Source organism: Myotis yumanensis, unplaced genomic scaffold, assembly GCF_028538775.1.
Source record: "Myotis yumanensis isolate MYYU_CA2020_CCGP unplaced genomic scaffold, mMyoYum1.0.hap1 SCAF_1, whole genome shotgun sequence".
NCBI lineage: Eukaryota > Metazoa > Chordata > Mammalia > Chiroptera > Vespertilionidae > Myotis > Myotis yumanensis.
In genome coordinates this window covers 41,961,285-41,976,622 of record NW_027223752.1, presented here as the reverse complement: position 1 = coordinate 41,976,622, position 15,338 = coordinate 41,961,285, and the positions used below count along the sequence as shown (strand labels likewise).

At 41.4% G+C, this 15,338-nt stretch overlaps 1 pseudogene; it reads right to left on the bottom strand.

Moving 5' to 3' along the window:
- Positions 1–1,694: 1,694 nt before the first annotated feature.
- Positions 1,695–7,110, bottom strand: LOC139019812 (small ribosomal subunit protein uS13-like; annotated as a pseudogene).
- Between the last annotated feature and the right edge of the window lie 8,228 nt (positions 7,111–15,338).

The following is a 15,338-nucleotide window of genomic DNA, read 5'->3' as shown; positions in this document are numbered from 1 at the left end:
GCATGCTCACACTTTTTAATTTTAGCCTATCTAAAATTACTGTTGAGTAATGACGTTGAACATCTTTGCATGTGCTTATTGGCCATCTGTGTTTCATTTTTGGTGAAGTGTGTGTTCAAATAGTTTGTACTTCAAAAAATTGGGTTTTGGGGCTTCTTATAAATGAATTGTGAGAGTTTCTTTCATAAATTCCATGGAAGAGTCCTTTGATATATGCTGTGAATATTTTCTCTCTGTGGCCTGCCTTTTCGCTGTCTTTTTAAAAAATATATATTTTTTGATTGATCTCAGAGAGGAAGGGGGAGAAAGAGAGATTTAGAAGCATCAGTGATGAGAGAGAATCATTGATTGGCTGCCTGACCGGATTCAAACTGTGACTTCCTAGTTCAGAGGTTAACACAGAACCACTGAGCACACTGGCCGGGTCCTTCATTTAAAGGTACCTTCTGAAGAACAAAAGTTTTAAATTTTGATCAAGACCAATTTTCTATTTTTTCTTTTATGATTTGTAATTTTGATGTCCCATCTAGGAAACTTCATCTTATACTTTCTCCTAGATTTTATCTTTTACTTTCTTCTAGAAGTTTTATGGTTTTAGGTTTACATATAGGTCAATGACCTATTTTGAGTTAATTTTGGGGTACAATGTGAAGTAGGGATAGATATTCAATTTTTCCAAACAGATATTTAATTTGCCTAGAACTATTTGTTGAAATGACTTTCCCTTCTGAATTGGCAGCTTTGTAAAGACAGACAAAACAGTTAACATAATCCATATGCCTATTTTTTCCACCAATGTCAAATGCTTTGCAGTGGTTCTCAATCTTCCTAATGCCACAACCCTTTAATACAGTTCCTCATGTTGTGGTGACCCCCAACCATAAAATTATTTTCGTTGCTACTTCATAAATGTAATTTTGCTACTGTTACGAATCGTAATGTAAATATCTGATATGCAGGATGTATTTTCATTGTTTGCGACCCACAGGTTGAGAACCGCTGCTTTATAGTAAGTATTGACATCAGGTAGGGCAAGTCCTCCAACTTTGCTTTTCTCTTCTTAATTGCTTTGATTATTTGAGATCCTTTGCATTATCATATACATTTTTATAATCATGTTGTCAATGTCTACAAAAACAACAACAGCAGCAACAAAACCCTGTTGAAATTTGTATTGGTATCATATGGGTATAGTTCACCATAGAGATATTATTATCTTAAAAATAATGTCTTTCAGTCCATGAGTATATTATATCTTTCTACTTATTTAAGTCTTCGTTAACTTTCTTCAGCAATATTTTATAGTTTTTAGTGTAGAAGTCTTGGTCTCCTTTTGTTAGATTTATTCCTAAATATTTTATGATTTTGGTGATACTGGAAACAGAAATTTTGAAATTTTCATTTTCTAATTATTTGCTAGGAATATGTAAGAATACAATTACTATTGTATATTAACCTGGAACCCTGCGCCTTGCTAAATTCATTTATTAGTTATAATAATTGTTTTGTAGAATTCCAATCTTAGGCTTGTTAATATTGTCCTAAAGGTCTGGAAACCTTTGTCCATTTTTCTCTTTCAATTGTTACGTTCTGTTCTTCAGTTTGGATAATTTCTATTGCTCTATCTTCATTTTCCCTTATGTTCTGCTATTGAGCCTATCCAGTGAATTTATTAATAGACAAGGCCTACAGATTTATTTCTTAGATACACGCACTGTGCAACCCCAGTGGCCCATGATCTTGGTGTGCTAATCTGGAACTCGAAGACCCCAAAAGTTGCAGCCTTCCGTGGGCCCAGATTTTCTTCAGTTGCTTCAGGTCTTCAGGGAACTTGTTGTCCAAACCATTGGCCACAACCTGGCTGTATTTTCCATCCTTTCTGTCCTTCTGTCTGTTCAAGAACTGAGGTGGGATTCTGCATAACGGTGATCACGTGTTCCACCTCATCCTCTGTGAGCTCTCCTGCCCTCCTGGTGTAGTAGATGTCTGTTTTTCTCAACACCTCTGAGCATATCTTTGCCCCATACCCTTACCTGCGGTGAAGGCAAAGGCTATTTCCACCATCCATGGATACTGGTGTTGAGTACTGGCAGAATGTGCTGGAACTTCCCAGGGACCACTAGAGTCAGGGCAGCAGGGTGGGGAGTAGGTCTCCTGTGGAAGAGCATCCAGTGAATTAAAAAAAAAAATTCAGAGTCTGTATTTTTAATTTCTAAACTTTCCAATTTGATTTTTTTGGGTAGTTTCTATTTCTCTGCTGAGAATTTCTATCTTTTCATTCATTTCCAATGTCTTTGTCCTTTACCTCAAGGATCATAATTATAATTTAAAAAGTCTTTGGTAGTTTCAACATTTAGGTCATCTTCAGGTTGGCATCTGTCTATTGTTTTCCTCTTGAGAATTGGTCCTATTTTCTTGTTTCTTTGGTTGTCGAGTAATTTCAGATGGTATCCTGAACATTGTCAAAGTAATGTTGTGTAGGTTCCGAGTCCTTTCAGAATCCTCAGGAGAATGCTATGTTGGCTTTAGCAGGCAGTCATCCCAATTAGGCTCTGTGACCCCAAGTTCTTCTGTGTTGGTTTGTGTCTGTACCTTGCATGCTTGACTCAGATGGTAGATTGAACCAAGAGTTCATACCCAAAATCAGGGGACCCCTGTCTCTATTTCCTTTTCCTCTCATTTGGGATTTCTACTACTCTCTCCACCCCACAGGGTCAATATTTCATGGTTCCTCTGGCTAGAAAGACATATTCATATTGAAATTTGAACTGCCTGTAGCAAACACTGCTCCGAAACTGGGGCCTGCCCTCAGGATAAAGCTGAATAAGAAAAGAGAGAGAGAAAGAAAGGAAACTCCCAACTCCTCACTCCCCAATTCACCAGCTATTTTTGCTTTCACAGTCTTTAGGTAGTTTATTTCCCCATATTTTTGTCAGAGTTTTTAATTGTCATCAGTAGGAAGGATAGGTTATAGTGGGCTCACACTGTTATGGCAGAACCCAAATCCACAGGCTCATTTGTTTTTAACATTTATTTTGAAGAGAATTCAAAGACCTAGCAGAGTCCTGCAGGAGAGCCAGTCATGTGCTTCCCCGAAACGCCCCACCCTGCTCTGAAAAACACAGGCTTTCTGTGTTCTGGTTTCAAAATCTCCTGCAACAGTAAGAGTCCTTATAAGCAAGGAAATCCTTTATCAATGTCGAAGAGGGTGTGTTTAAAATTGGCACAATTTTATTTTACTTCCTTCTAGGCGCAAACCTTTAATTTGGAGGGTAGAGGGGAGCTATATAATTATTTCTATACGCTTCTTTCTTTTGGGGCAAAGAAAAAAATAACATTCACTACACATATGTATATTGCTTGAAAGGTGGCCTAAAAGTGCCTTTTGTTTCCTTGGGAGTCATTTAGTTTAGTTTTCAGACTTGTCACTTTTAATTATTTACCTGATGATCATATCTCTGATTATAATATAAATATAGTATATAATTACACTTTTGAAAATGGGTATTTACTTCTTGGCCCACAATGGTTTTTTGGAGCTGCTACAACCTATCTGTTAAACATAAGGAGTAGCAGCATGGAGCCCAGAGCTGACTCAGAGAATTATTCTAATTTGAGGACTGTTGCCCAGGTAAATAACAGCTGCTGTGGAATCATTACCGCTGAAGTGGCCAATGAATAATTTACCTTTATTCATCAGTTCAACTATAACAGATGAATATTTCAGGATCACTAACATATAAAAAAAATGTTAAATATCACTAGTTCAGCTAGTTGTTCTATTTTAAAGGGAACGCTGTGAACCGATAGGAGAAGGTAGAGTGGGAGATTGTGATTAATGATGGGTAACATCAAAATGATGAGAATGTGAATTTGGTTTTGGTAAACAACCTTAACATCTATTTATCCAAATCTTATGCAAAATGTGTTCAGCCTTTGCACTGGCAAACAGGGAATCTTGCAAGATCAACTTTTTCCCATGAGAGTTTCTTTTTAAATTTATTTTCCTTACTTAAGAGGAGGCTATTTCCACATTTCTGTCTTTCTAGTGGGTTCTGGCATTTCATTCTGAACATCTTATGTAGCCAGCACCAGGAAATTGCATGGGTCTATTTTTAAATCGAAGGGGAGCTTTTTAAAAAAAGTTGAAAATAATCTTTTATTATTACAAACACAGTATATGTGTATTATAGAAAGTAAAAAAACAAATAAGCAAAAAATAAGAATGTAAAAACACTATTTTTATTATCCAGAGGTGATTCCTGCAGCCCTTTATTGTGTTTGGTTCCAGACCTCCTTCAGTTTTGCATGTAAGTATTTTTGTTCCTAGAATGGGATCACACCTTACTTAATGTTTTGTCACTTGATTTTTAAAGTCAAGAATCTCTGCCTTTCCATGTATTTTCTTCTTATCTAATACCCAATCCACATCCACAGTTCCCCAAATGTTTAGAGGAACTTAAAAATCATTTTTATTTTTACATTAAATTCAAAATCAATCCTTGACAATGAAGGATGACATTCTAAATATTTGCCTGCATTGATTTGATTCAGAGAATTCATGGGAGGTCTTTGGCAGGCCTAATCGTCGGTATTGATAATCATGTGGCCATTCTGTCAAATAGATTAATTGATCTTATCACCTGTAGAGTTTCCAAAATCAAAGATGAGCTTGTACTCTGGGGAATTCAGGGACTGAAATGACAGCTTTTCTGTCAAGAAGTTCATCATAAGGATGAAAAAGTATATAATGTGAGGAATGTAATAGTACTTATAGTTGTAGCCTTTTACTTCCTTGTGTATTAGGTTATGTAATGTGTGAATGAGGGTTACCTGAGAGCAAGTTAGAACCTTTGGAAAGGACCACACTTAATTGCCAACCATTAAGTATGTATCCCATAAATACATTTTTTGAGTTTTGTCCCCTAAATGACATCTCATGTCAGCAAAGACTTATACTTATTCCCAAAGAGCCAAAACTAGTCCAAAAAAGGAACATTCCTTCTCTGGAATCTCATCAGTTGATATTTGGAAAAAAGGATTTAGGAGACTGAAAATATGGCCCATTGCCTAAGACCCACATATTTTATTCTTAAGAAACAAATCTCTGGAAGAGTAGCACTATAACATTTAGATAAATATGCCTAATTTTCTTTTTGTCCTTATGCCTAAGTTTTGAAAACCTACACATTAAAAAAATTTAACAAATAGAGAAAAAAGGCAAGTTACCATTATTTTACATTTCTAATCCAACAATTATTAGCATTTTGATGTTATTCCTCCAAGTATTTTTCTACACATATGCCATAGTTGCTATCATATACATATATATACAGATGTATGTATATACACATAGTAGTGTATACTTACATATAAGTACATGCCATAAATATGTAAGTACATATGTACATTTACATATAAAGATGGCATGTACTTATATATACATATAAGTATATAGTACATGCACTCTATGTACCTAAGCCTATGTATTTGTCAATAGTCAAGTATTTTTCTCAATTACTAGTCTTTCTAATCACCATTTTGTAATGGTTACATAATATTTCCTTGTGGTATTCAATCATTTATTTAGCCCTTCCTCTCATGATGGAAATTTATTTTGTTTCTATTCAGGACCCAGCATCTCCTGGCTACCCACCAACTGTGCGGAGATGCTCTGTAGGGGGTTCTTCCGTCCCTTTCCCACCCGTTCTCAGGGCTCGTCTCCAGGATTCACATTTTAGAATGTTCCCTCCAGGAGGCTGATCTCAGGGGTCAAGCTTCATGTTGGCTCTCTTGTTCTGCTCTACCCTGATGCACTTGACATTTTGAACCAGTCCTTCTTGTAAGTCTGCCTTGCCAGGAAGTTGGGCTTAAGTTCTCCATTCTTCTCAGCCTCTTCCCAACCCTGTCTGCATCTTCCCATCTAGCCTGGAATTTATAAATCTCAGCGTGGGCCAGAGTGCTAGGCCCCAGCTCACCATGGGATGGAAGTCCCAGTGGCAGGGAAAGGTCACTGAATCTTCAGTTCCAGTCCATTATACATGACTCTGGGCTCAGCATTTTTCTTTTTTCCATAAAATTTCCCCTCATACTTAGGATTATTTTCTTAGGATAGAATCCCAGAAATGGAATTACTGAAGTAAATATGATGAATATTTTAAAAGCTGTTATATTTATTGTCAACTGAATATAGCTAATATTTAGTAACCATTTCTGAGACATTATCTTACTTAATTTTCACAACAATCCTATCCATATCCCCATTACAGAGAAGGAAATGGAAGCATCAAGGGGTATGTGTAACACAATAATGCATTACTTTGAGCTGGCATCATGGCAGCATCATAGTCTATGATTTAAAAGACAACAGTAGTAGGCTTTGCTCACGTGCTTACCTATTTGGGGGGAGAATGGGGGGGTATAGTAACAGGAAAGGTTGGTTAAATATTTTATTTCTTTTAAATAGCAGTTGTGATTTTTTTTCTTTGAGCATTATTTGCACAGAGATTTTCAGACTTATGAACACAAAAGCAGTTTTAAACCAAAAGATAACACGAGGGCTCATGGTTGACTTCTCAGCGCCTCCTAGATGCCTAACACTGTGCGAGGAGCTGTGTGGATGCTGAGCTAGGACTAGGCCCCATGGGAGGAGAGGAGGGGGACTCTGCCTGCTTGGTTCACTGCTGTGTTTCTAGAGTCAGAACAGTGCTTGGCGCACAGTGGTGCTCAGGAAATATTTGTAGAATAAATGAAAATATGGTCACTGTTTTTACCAGTTGGGATTAGGGTCATCAGTGAGTGACAGAAACCCCCAAAGAACAATGGCTTAAACTGGATGGAAGTTTACTTCTTACATAAGCTACATCTAGAGAAAAGCAGTCCAGCTGTAAGGGAGGATTTGTAGTATCATCAGGGCCCAGTTTACCTGTGTCTTACTGTTCTGTATTCCTTGGCACATGGCATTTGCTTCAGGGTCCCAGCTGACTTCTTGAGCTCCAGCTGTCCATCAACATTTCCAAGAAAGAGGAGAAAAGGCGAGCAGGCTCCCTCTTTAAAGGCACTTCCTGTGAGTCGCACTGAGCCCTTTGGCTTATGCCACTTAGCCGGCATCTCAGTCACATTGCCAATTTCAGTGGCAAGGAGGCTAGGAAATAGTTATGGGTGGCCATGTTCCTCAGGTAAAATCGGGAGCTCTATTACTAAGGAAGAAGCAAAGAATGTGTTTGGGGGACAGCTAGCAGGACCCCTCAGTAGTGAACTTAAATCTTCTTAGGAGTGAAGCTCTACACATCTTACAATTTAAATAACCACCGTAAACCTTGTGTATTATTGAAAACAAACAAGTCATATAGATGATACGCAGCACAGAGAGACCAACTGAAAGAATATTGTTAAGCCCGGTGTCAGAGTTGAGGGGTGGGCCTGGATACACGGAGGTGAGTCCAAGGGCAGCAGATGTTTTATATTAGGTAGAGGTGGCAGAAATACAAAAAAAAATCATGATGGTTAGAAATAAAATCCTATACACTTTTGATCATTAAGTAAAGGTCATAGTAATAGTATATATATGTATATATATATATATATATATATATATATGAAGATACTTTTACTTCCTTTAACAACTCTTTAAAGCCTTATTACTTGGACTTCCCCCTTGAAGCCTCCTGCGGTTCTTCTGTGTTTAATCGGTGGTTCTCCAAGGCCTCAATTTTCTTTACAAGGCTCTTCTGTTCCTTTGCAGGGCACAGAGCGCTCCAGGAACCCTTGTGGCCTGGATGGAGATTTCCCCCAGTCAGGGAACTGGAATGCCCTGTTCACAATGGCTGTCTCATAAGTCCCCAGCGTAGAACAGGAGCAAAAAATTGAGGCTGAATTTCTTTCTCTTATTATTTAAAAGGTTACACATATATACACATTCGTCAAATAATTAGAAATCAAGGGGAGAGGGTGGTAAGAAAAAGTAACCTGTAATTCCATTCTCCAGAAATGACCTCAGTAAATATTATTATTTTTTAAAGTATTGTAATCGTTTACTAGTGGCCCTCAAAATAATCAGATCTTTTCATTGAATAATTTTACTTCCAGAAATCTATTCTGAGGAAATGATGTAATATTCCTGTGGTAATTATACATAACATTTACTCTTTTTTTTGTGATCTTAAAATTTTTTAAAAATTATTCTATTACTGTTGACATGCAACATTATATTAGTTTCAGGTGTACAACATAGTGATTAGATATTCATATGACATATAACAAAACACAAATAAGTGAACAAAGAAAACAGAAACAAACTCAGACACAGAGAACAAACTGATGGTGGCCAGATGGGAGGGGGGTTAGAGGGATGGGTGAAAAAGGTGAAGGGATCAAGAAGTACGAATTTCGAGTTATAAAAACAGTCATGAGGATGTAAAGTACAGCATAGGGAACACAGTCAGTAATATTGTAATAACTATGTATGGTGCCAGGTGGGTACTGGACTTATCGGAGTGATCACAGTTAATATTTTAATGTAAGCCCTTACAGACTTTTTAATGCCTTTTAAAACTACATCCACATAAACATTTATTTAAAAACACTGTTAAGTCAATGCCTTATAATCTGCATTTTCAATTTAATGATGTAGTGACAATTTTTTTTTTGTCAGTAAATATAACCGCACCATCATTTCAAATGGCCGCATAACATTTTAGTAGGAGGATATGGAAGGACCAATTTTCAGGGACATGAAATATGTCTGTCCGTAATGCTTCTTTTTATTAGGGATTTGGGGGAACTGCTAACTCACAGGAGCTAAGTGGGAGCAGAAGGCTTGAGAGGAGGCCATCAGAAAAGGTTAGTTACACAGTTGCCTGAGGCTGAGAGAATCTAATACCTGGACAACTGGCTGCTACCAGAGGAGACTGGGAGGAGGCTGTCTGGGGAGGTGGCCATCAGTGGAGTCAGTATTGCTCATAGCCTGGGGCTCCCCAGGAAGTGGCCCAGAGCCCAGGTGAGGCCTCTTTGGAGGCAGATGGCTCTGGAGAAGTCACCTCAGGCCAGCTGGTGCTCTGTAAGCGGCCCTCATCCGCCACATTTGGGCCTTTCCCCCGTTGGTGTTAGAGAGAAAGAGCTCTGTGAATTTGGGTGTAATTTTATTATTTCTTTAGCTGCTACCTCATTCCCCAGTTAGCTCACTCCCACCCCCCATTCCCCAGTTGCTCACATTCTGCTACCAATATCTGATGTACTTTGAAAGCAATTACTTCATGAGTTAGGTATGTGCGGTGCTTAAGTCTTTCCACTCAGGAGCCTTTAGAAATAAAACTCAGATTAGGTAACAGCTAGGGCAGGATAACCGAGGGCATTTTTTAACAGTGACATAATGACTTCTCTCAGTTGTTCCCTATTGTTTAAAGGGCACCATTTTCTCTCCGGGAAACCACATCTGGCATGGACTCTGAAGTGAATTACTGAAATACAGGTCCTTCGCTCTGAATGGTAAGAGCCCACCTGCCTCCGTCTAATGGGCTTTGCACCGTAGGGCCCGGCATGGATGCTGGGCGCTTGCAGGCTGCCCTGATGTTGGGCATGAAGGGTACATGCCTTATGATGTGAGAACTACATCTGATATAGATTCTGCTCCACAAGAATAAACTTGTTCTTTCTTGAGGATAAATGACCTAGGGATCACTGGCTTTGAAGTGTTATAAATTTTTATGACATTATGAAAGGAACGGGAGCTACAGTAAGCCACTTAGTATTATATTTCCATTTTCTGGATAACGGATTAGATGTAATTTCCCAACAAACGTGAGTAGACTACAGAGGGGAGCCTAGAAACAGAATAAGATACAAAATATTTACAACAAAACTGCCCAAGAAAGTCAAGTTAGCTCTCCCCTGCTGTGACCAATTATTAAAATACAAGGTCAGTGGTTGGAGTGGTAATGATAGATGGGGAGTTACATAAAAATAAAACCTGATTCAGTTCTTAGAGGACTCTAAAATGGGAATTTGGAAAAGGCAAAGGTAGCTAGAATAATGGAGACACAGATTAGATAACAAGCAGTAAACTGGGGAAATAAATGAAGGTAAAACCAGAGGAATTCAGAGGGCATTAATAATGGGAAGTGTGAAACTGGGTTGGGTCAGAGGGAGGGGATGGAGAAAAGGAAGAAAAAAACAAACAAACAAATGAAAGGTAGGGAGGAGGAAAATAATTGCAGATATGGTGTTGAAATAAAAATATTTCAAAATGCTATGAAATGGTTTTCAACTAGAAGAGCAGGGCTTTGAGTAGGATTCACTACTTCTGCATATTAAGAAAGCATCTTTTTTACCCTCTTTGATAAGAGAAAAATGAACAGATAAAAGATCCCTCCTGTTTCTAGGGGACAATCTATTTGAGATACGTTACCTGGAAACTATTCTTCCAGTTAATAGTCACAGAGTTAAAGTAAATAGCTCTTTAAAGGAAAACGGAATTCAGAGACTAGAGGCATCTTGTGATTTGACAGTCAAAGCCATTGGCCACTGGGCTACTTGTTCACAGGGCTGGTGCCAGAGAAACAAAATACCCAAGAAACAGGAGGAAACAGAGCTGGAGAAGCATAAAACACTTTGCTGAAGTTCACGCTGTTCAACGCTGGCCCAGCAAATTCCATCCTAGTGTAGGTATTGCTAAGGAATTCATTGACTCCGGAGCAAGTGGTGGACTGATTGCCAGGAGTCAAGTGACCAGGATGTGTTAGGGCTGCACGCGTAGATATAGTTGACATTTTTCTCAACCTTTGAGTCCACATCTGTGAAGTGATGGCGTTGGAATACATGGCTGTGATCCCAGCAAAGGCTGAGGAGGAGGCTAGGGCTGTGCGGTTGGGGTGGGTTGGTTGTAATCTAGATAATAGTGGGTCAGTCAGCTAGGGAGGGCTAGCACGGGGTACCACATCTGCAGGAGTCAAGAAGCTTAAGTGGTGGTGGGTCAAAGGTGAAACGGGGGATATTTAGGACAGTCTCCGGACAGGGTCAAATGGCCAATGCTTTAGTATTTTGCTGTTAAGACCTTGCTGCCTTGCCCTGTACCTGAGCCTTGTTAGTCTTAAAGCAGCACAGTTTGGGAGCAGCTGCTAAAGAAAGACGGCCAGTTTGTGAGAAAAAGTTGGCAAGTATCAGAAAACAGTGGAGTAAAAGAAGAGAACTTATTCTGAGACGGGATGCCTTGGGACTTTGGGAACAGACTAGAAGCAAAGACTGGAAGCCTGCTGGGACTTCACGTCTCTAGTCTTGGTTCCTCTCTGTCTCTGCTGGGTCTGTTAGGCATAACTTTATTCCAGTCAGCACTGTCAGCGCACAGCTGGGATGCAGCCTCCAGGCCTGGACTCTGTGTCCTGAGGGGGCGCATGAAGACTGTTCATAGGAGAGCCGTTAGAATGATTGGAGCCTGAGAGGATGTGCCAAAGGACTGGGATAATTCATCAAGAACAGGTCTGGCCCTGGCTGGTGTGCTCAGTGGTTAGAGCGCCATCCTAAGCACTGAGGAGTCTTGGGTTCAATTCCCCGTCAAGGGCATGCATCTGGGTTGCAGGTTCCATTCCCGACCCTAGTCGGGGCATATACAGGAGGCAACCAATTGATGTGTCTCTCTTACATCCATGTTTCTTTCCCCCCACCCCCACTCCCGCCTCCCACTCCCTCCCTTCCATTCTCTAAAAAAAGAAAAAGTCTGCTATTGAGCATAACACAGTCTTAAGTTTATGATAGATTATAAGTATAAGAAGGTGACCAACTATTCTTTGTCTTCACTAAGGATAAACCAGGAGCGAACAGACTTGAATCCCAGCAAAAGGGAGTCAGGCTGGATGAGAGGCAGGGGTGATGGCAGTGGAGACTGCAGTGCCTTGAGGCTTCCAGGAGGAAACTGAGACCTCTCCTGGAGCTGCTGACAAATAGGTGATTCTTTTCTTTCTGGGATGGTGTTTGTTCTGTCTTGAGGTTGTGAGGTAAGGTGAACAGATATTTGTCTCGGTCACAGAAGCGCTTAGGTGTTGTTTTTTTTTTTTTTTTGGAGAATCTGTGTCCGAAGGGACTTCTGTGGCTCTGTTATTTTCTCGGGCTTACAACAACGATATTGTGCCATGAAATAACTTTCCACTTTCTGTTCATTAGTCTCAGGTTTCAGCGTCCAGCTTACCACGTGCGTTTATGTTAGGTTTGGAACATGTTGCTGGTTATTTAGAAAATGAGGAAATAATATGATTAAGCGATGTGATGTCCAAGCTGCTTTTTGCTGGCAAAGCATCCAGTGGCCATTTCATGTCTTTTCAATCACATGCTTTGACTTTTGAAACAAAAAGAACTAACATATTCCCTCCAATTGTAAAAGAAAAATACTTAATCTTTCCTCCTCTTAATTGCTTTCGACTCAACATTTAGCAGGTACACGTGACTAGTAAGGAAAGCTGCTCTGCTCATAGCATGGAGGGGGCGTAACATTTTGTAATGAAAACCTCAAAAGCAAGTCTAAGTGGTGGCTGTCTTATGTATTAAATGTATTAAATGAAGACCTTCAGGTGATAGCAGAAAGTCAAGCAAAACTTTCATCTAGTATTGTTTTTTTTTTTGGTGGGGGGATCGCTTCAGATGTTTCCCAGCTAAATGAACTATGGCAGAAAAATTACAGTGAAGAGTAGGAGTGTTGTTATGGGTTGGTTAGTGCCTAGAGAGCCATTAGAATACAACTCACCAGCACCTACTGACTCCTCTCTCTGGTGCATCCATCGCTCAATTGCCTGCCCCTCTGTAGGGCTGGGGGCGGGGAGGGGGTGCTGTTGTCCCTGACCAGCTGGAAGTAGTTTCGGTGGTGATCAGGACTCTCCTAATATAATGAAGCTGATGCAGAAAACAAGGCCTCCGAATTACAGTAAACAATGTCTGTATCTGATCATCACACACACGGTTTGTATGTGCCCCACATTTTGACATGAATAGGCTGTTTCACTTCCAGATGGATGTCAGTGTACGTCATCCAACGTCGCCTTCTTCCACACACTACCTACGTCCCACTATTATAGTCCCTCACGGGAGAAATTTCAGATCTGCCCCAGGTTATTATCACCCCCAACTGCTACTATGGCTTTGCTTTATTTTTCTGTGTTAGATTTGGGTGAAATGACAAAGAATTGGGTTCACAGGTGTGCTAGCCTTGCACAGCCCCCATCACTCAGGTGAGAGGTAACTTGGGAGAGAGGGTGCTGCCCGAACCCACTGGCTGCTGAAAGGGTCAGCGGCCAGTGGACCGGGGAGGGTTAAAGGCAGCCTGGGCTGCTGCCGCCGGCGTGTGTGGTCCAGGAGAAGAGATGGTGCAGCGGGAACGGAGGGCGGAGAAGTGGCTTCTCCTTGAGGTGGGGCAGCAGGGAGAGGCCAAGGGCGCTGCGAGGCCTGCAGGAGCAGAATCCAGACATTCTTTTCCTGGATGAACAACTGATATGGGTGTTGGAGACTTGGCGGCTGCTGGAGCAATGTCCGACCCCACAGGCCTTCACCCCAAGTTTCCCGGAAGTCCATTCAGAAATGTTGGCGCTCTCATTAGACAGGGCGTTTCATCCTAATTTCAGATGGTCCCCCACAGCATCAGTCTGGAAACCATTAGGTTTTTCTTATTTTTCTTACGATACCATTCTTGACTCCAGTACAATGTTGTTTTAGCAAATAGCCCAAGGCACAGACTGAGTGCCTGGCGTCCAGTGTTTATCCAGCCCAGCGGCCCTTGGGTGCGAGGCGAGCCTGGGAGTTATTTATCTCATTTTCTGTGATCACGCGTGGGCTTTGCTTTCAGTTAGACGGGCTTCCCAAAGCTAAGGGTGCAGGTCCTTTTAAAGCAACACCTGTCTTGTGTAAAGCAGCAGATTTGGCTTATGAATCTTGATGTCCCGGGTTCATATTCAGTGAGGGAAAAGCATACAGGTTCACCGAAACAAAGCTCGCTCACCCCGTAACACTTCAGCATTTATTCCCCTAACTGCTGAAAAGTGGAACACTCTAAGGGGATTAATCTACTTTGTAGAGATTTTTGTTTTCTGACACATGGAAATGTACATTTTTGTGGTGTTTCTCTCAGCAGGGAAAATGGGGCAGCTGCCGTGTAGCTGTTGAGGCGACAGCCCCTGTCCTGAGTCACCTGGCAAGAGTAGACAGCCCCCAAGTCCCACCATAGGCCAGCTCCAGGGGTGTGGAGCCCTGCAGACACTGAGTAGGATAGGAATGGGGGTTGGTGAGCAAAAGATGATGAGCAAAATCTTGAAGTAGATACGCTTACCTTTCATCTCTTCCTAACATCTGTTTTTAGATTTGCTAAAGATAGAGGCCCCACTCTGAGAGTGGAAACAGTGGTGGAGAGAGACATCTTGTTAAAGAGGTGTTGGGGTGATGGGGTCAGATGGCTTCAGGAGCTAGAGATTTGTTCCTGAAGGAAGGGGCATGTATTTGGGCCCATGTGTGGGTGAGTGAGGAGAGCGCAGCCAGCCCTGGGGCAAAGCAAAACGAACTAACCAGGATGGAGAGAGTCCTCCATGAATCGACTGACTCCAGCTGCCTGACCTCAGGGGCCAAGTCTTAGCACAGGGTGGCCTCATGTTCCAAGTAGCTGACAGCATGTGCTCCCGACTTGGAGCTGGGGAGGGAGGGTTTGCCAGAGAAGAGCCTGGGAAAGTCTCCACCCCAGACGTTGGAATGAGCGGAAGAAAGTCTTGCTACCCAGCATAGCGACAGCTCAAAATCACGAGGGAGACTCCTGTCTGGGAGTCATGACCTTTCCTGTCACATCTGCACATTCTGGCCGACTGTTGGAGAGGAGATTTGTGTGACAGGCGCACCTTTCAGCACGTCTCAATCACACTACTTAGATAGCTGAAGGGAAGAGGCAGGAGAGACGAGAGAGCTGGCCCCCGCTTCCTAAACACCCTCAACCAGTCAGGACCAGGTTACAGAGGTCACCAGTCAAGTGGCAACATCCTGACGATAAGCTAGACGGCCTCTCCCCTAATCCCCTCTGAGTGTGGCTGGCGTTTGCATTGGTGACTAAAGAAGGGATGTTTATCTCACCTGGGCCATCAGCCACATACACATCCTGGCCCCCGGTCCAGCCCCCTTGGCAATGACACCCGCCTGCACTTAGAATCCCAGCATCCACAGTGAGGAACTCTTGACTTTTAATTATGCGGGAAACCACTTTCCCTCTCTCCCCTTTTAAAAATGATAAATGACTTTGGAGAAGCAGACACAACCATGTCTTTTCAGGCTTGTTTAGGAGATCTGGAGGTAGAAATATGATGGATTGGGTTTGAATTCGCTTA